Below are 5,416 nucleotides of genomic sequence, written 5' to 3' on the forward strand. Positions count from 1 at the left end.
TTATAAACTACTGCATTGCCCTATTTTATCTTCATTTTTAAAAATGTATTTTCCTATTGCTCAAATAAGTATTAGATCTGTTATCCAAATCAGCTGTCCCTAAAAAATTCCAGGTGAGAAAAATATGTTAATTGTTGATTTTTACTGCCATTGGCAATCTCTATAAGTAGTCTTCTTGAACTCTCCCTAATTTGTCCCAACCCAAGATAGACAAAAGGGGGGGTGTTGGTGCAGAGTACTCCTCTTAAGGGCCACAACTCAAGATTCTTTTTCAGGCTTTTGTTTGAGTAATGTTATGGTTATCAGACAGTGTGTAATCACCTCTGAACGGTAAAAAAGGGAGGTGACTGCAACTACTTTTTTGCAGCTTCTATTATATATCTCTCATTATAAAAGGAAACATTTAAAACCTCATTTTTCTCAGGTTTAGGCCACAATACACATTTGTAGGGCAAGAAAAATAATCTCTCTTCACATTATCTTACATATGAATACCAATGGTGACATGTGAGATTATTTTATGTGATATAGATGAGTATTTTTGACATTTTTAAAGATGATATATCCACTTTAACACATATGAAAATAAATATAGCTGATATAGAAAGGATAATTTCATAAACACCAAATCTTAGAATGAATCTTGTAAAAGATATTTCAGTTATAAAAGACTATTAAGAAACTATTAATAAACATAATAATTAAATGTTGCAGGAATATAAGGGTGATTTGTGAGTAAATGAAAGCCAATATCCCACAAATGCTTGTAATGTAAATCCAAAAATACTTCATTATTTCCATTAGAGAAAAAAGCCACTTGATCTACCAGATCAGATTTTTAGTCAGGGAAATCAGAAACATATTACCTACAAATAGACATTGTATATGCATCCTTATCTTTTTTCATGAGAATAGAATAGTAGTTTCTGGTAATTCATATGCTTCAGTACATCCAAATAAGACTAAACAGAGGTTTTCTCTTACAAATAAATCATAACAGAGATAGAATATAAAATGTTATTTTTATTTTCCAAATTTTTAATTAGAAAAATATTAAATAGTTCTTATAGATTATGACCAATAACTTCATAATGTGGTATCATTTTATTTTTAGAGAGATTCAAGTGCACTTATAAATTTTACTTAAGAGGCAGTCATGGGGATATCTTTAATATGCAAAGCATATCCTGCACTCTCAAAATACAAACATAAATAAGATAGGGTCTGTGCCTTCAAAAGTGTTTACATATCTCCTTTAAAAAGAAACCAACCAACCAACCAACCAACCAAAAACAAACAAACAAACAAACAAAAAATGTGTTTTCAATAATATAAAGAAAAAAAATGCAAGTTAAAAAATTTATATAAAGGGGAAAAGTTTGTGTAAAGGAAAGAAGGGTGGGGTTACAGAGGGCTTTTTGAAACTGAAATGGACACATGGAACATTAATACTATTACATGTTTTGTATTTGTCTTCCATTCTGAGAGAGTGATCAACATGAGAGACACCTCTCTTGTAAACACAAGTGATGTAGAAGAATCTAAGAAACTATGACAAAAACAAACTGACCTGAGCTTGAGAAATGGCTTAAAAATGATTATATGTGGCTTAGACTGATATAGATGAAGATAAGACCACTGGCTTCAATAATTCAAATAGGCATAGCACAAAAAAATTATTAGACTGGTTATTCCTATATCAGAATCAGTGGATAAGCAGGAGAGGTTCATGACCATCTTTAATAATAGTAGATCTGTCCAGAAACATAAAATTCTGCTTTGGAAAAGTAATCAATTCTTATCTAAAAGATGCAAATGGAAAATGGATGATCACAGAAGCAGGCACAATATTGCTAGAATGATTTAGGCATCAGATAAGAGTATGGTCTTAATGACCTCTAAAACTCTATCCATATATTTGGTACTATGATATTTCACTAGTACAATAGATAAAATAAATTAAAATATTTGCACCTGGAGTTCTTGTATGCATTTGTCTCTGAAATGTAGATTGGTATAAATATCACAGCCTAATAGTGCCAAAATAGCATACATATTCCATGTGATCAGGAAAATATGGCTTATGAAGCAATCATTCAGCTATTTGGCTGCATACCTACATATGAATATTCATGCCAGTTCCATCATAAACCTTGATAAATCTAGAATTGGGTTCAAAATAAATGTAAAATTTCCATAAAGAATATAAGGTTGTAGTACAATGTGTGACAGATTTTGTTGAAACATCATAAAGAAAAATTATGTTACAAGCCATTTTTGAGTTTTGTAAACCAGAGGAAGGAAACCTTTCTGCCAAAGGCATCTGACCTCAATGAATCTGAAATGTAATTTTAAAATAAATTTACTGCAGCCAAAGGAGAACATGATGGATGTCAGAATACAAACTGTGTGACGTATAATAAATAAGGAATAAAGATGCCAGATTATTCTGAAGTATTAAAATAATAATTTTATGTGAACAACTTTCATGGGAAAGTAAACTTAGATTAATACTGTGAAAATGAATAGAAGTGGATTGGGCACTGGTTCAGCCTTATGATGGGGACTACATCGAAGACAGAGACATTTATAATGTCAGAAATGAGCTCCCTAAGCTCTGATTTGTCATAACGCATTAAAAGGCCATGCTTAAAATTTATCAGATGTACAATGGATTTAACCATTTTGTGGAAGGGTGTTATAGAAATAAAGAAATGTTAACAAGAAATTCATCTATCTCAAGAGACTATGGACTCTGAGAAACAAACTGGGGGTTCTGGAGGGGAGGCTGGTGGGGGGATGGGTTAGCCTGGTGATGGGTATTAAAGAGGGCATGTTCTGCATGGAGCACTGGGTGTTATATGCAAACAATGAATGATGGAACACTACATCAAAAACTAATGATGTAATGTATGGTGATTAACATAACATAATAAAAAAAGGCAAAAAAAAAGAAATTCATCTATCTCTTAAATCTCACATAGGTAGAGACTGAAGAATTCACTAAATTGGTTTCTTACTTTCTCTCTTTTTTGGTTATACAATTTTACATCTGCTTGGAAATCTATTTAAGTTACTAGTATACACTGAGCAGGCACTCAATTATTTATTGTAAAAACAATTGAATGAATGAATAAATGAATCATTAAGCTACATTTTTTTTTAATTCAAGATATTGATGTTCTGTATTTTGGCTTATCTCTGGAAATATTTCAAGTTGTTATTTTATTTTATTTTCATTTAATTAAATTTATTTTATCTTTATTTTCATTAAGTTAAATTTATTTGAAATCTATAGTTCATATCAGTAAATATTAGAATAGTCATAATTCTGTGAGCTTTTTTGAAACTATAATTTATTACTAACTTTAGTACACGTTAGTGCACTGTAATAACACTAAGAATGGTCTATTAAGTATATTTACTAAAACATTGAACAGTTACATATTTCTGTAATAAGTTCTATTGAACACTTATCTAATTAACTATGAAGGTTATGAGAGATCAAGACAAACTTCCATCCTCTACTTAGGGAATAAAGACTTTATAACACAAATGAAAATATTTTAAACAAGGCAATATATTTTAAATTTCTACTGTGTATATTGTGCAAAAGTGACTACCTACCTTCTCCAAAATTCTCAAAGTCAAGAGAATGCTATAGTCCCTCTATGCTATAGTCCCCAACAGATCTTCCCATTGCTTTATGCCCATCTAAAGTTTTCCAATGCTTGTTAATACTCTATGTTACTCTAAACAGATAATCTAGCATCCCTTATTTTTTTTACTAAATTATTTATTTGTCTTCATGGAAACTTGGCTTTGTCCTTAAAACCACTTTGCATACTCTTCCCCTATAGATACTGTTTAGATATTGGTATCATTGTTTCCCAAATTATTATCCCTTCATCTTTCTAAAACAGAATAAATTAAAGGAAAAGGAGGATGGGAATGAGATACAGAGAAACAGAGACATAGAGAGACAGAGAGTCAAAATAACTAGTGAAAGTAGGTAGAATTTAATTCCATCATAATTTGTGATAGCTTCTAAATCCCCCAGATAATTCAGCTGGCCTCCTAGAATTATATTTCTTTAACCTACTCAACTTTGTTTTTTCCACACTCTTCTAGGACCATGAACATAACCTTTCCCTCATCAGAAGAGAACTGTACCATCACTGTCATTCTACTATAGGAAAAAAATCATAGCTGCCATAAATCCAATCATCATAATTAATTATCTGTTCAAATACTCTGCTGGATAAGTACGTAAACTGCTCATTGAAGCTAAAATAACTTTGTTTCATAGTCTTCATCCTTTTTTAATTTCTAAAATAATTTTTTAAGATTGACAAAGAAGTAAAGAATGACAAAGAGCACCCATTATACCAATAACCATAACACATAACCATAATGTTTGGACTCTCTTGTGCAGTTTTCCTCTATTGAAACTCATCACTGACCCGTCTGCCAGGGTAAACATTACCTAAATACAAAGTTTTATCATTTCCATGGGTTTATATGTACTTTAATTCAATTTATATATATAGTCTTAAGAGTTATGCATGTTTCTAAATGCTTTCTAAATATCATAATGAATATATTTTCTTTTTTTAATATTTTATTTGTTTGACAGAGAAAGAGAGAGAGCACAAGCATGGGGAGAAGCAGAGGGAGAGGGAGAAGCAGGCTCCCCATGGAGCAGGGAGCCTGACTCCATGGGGCTCAATCCCAGGATCCTGGGATTATGACCTGAGCCAAAGACAGACATTTAACCAACTGAACCACCCAGGTACACCATGAATATATTTTCTGAAATTATATGCCATTTATTTGATTTATGTTGAGGTTTTTTTCCTCCAGCTTTATTGTAGTGTAATTGACAAAAATTTGTATATATTTAAGGTATACAATGCGATGATTTGATATACATATACCTTGTGAAATGATTACCACAAGTAAGCTAATTATCACATCCATTATCTCACATAGTCACCATTAAGAACATTTAAGATCTCTCAGCAACTTTCAAATCTACAATATTGTAGTATTAACTGTTATCACAATGCTGTATATTATATCCCCAGAACTTACTCATCTTATAAGTGAAAGTTTGTACCATTGACAAACATTTTCCCATTTCTACCAACCCCCACTCCCTGGCAACCACCATTCTACTGTGAGTTTGACTTTTTTAGATTCTACATGAGTGATAACATACAGTATAAACCTTTCTGTGTTTGGCTTATCTTCCTTACTTAGCATAATGTCTTCCAGGTTTATCCATGTTGTCATAAATTGGAGGATTTCTTTATTTTAATGGCTGAATTATATTCTATTATATACTTATATAATAATGATAATACATAATATATAATATTATAAAATGAATAATATATTACATGTATAAATACAT

The sequence above is a fragment of the Zalophus californianus genome, chromosome 11 (assembly GCF_009762305.2).
Source record: "Zalophus californianus isolate mZalCal1 chromosome 11, mZalCal1.pri.v2, whole genome shotgun sequence".
In the NCBI taxonomy this organism is placed as follows: Eukaryota; Metazoa; Chordata; class Mammalia; order Carnivora; family Otariidae; genus Zalophus; species Zalophus californianus.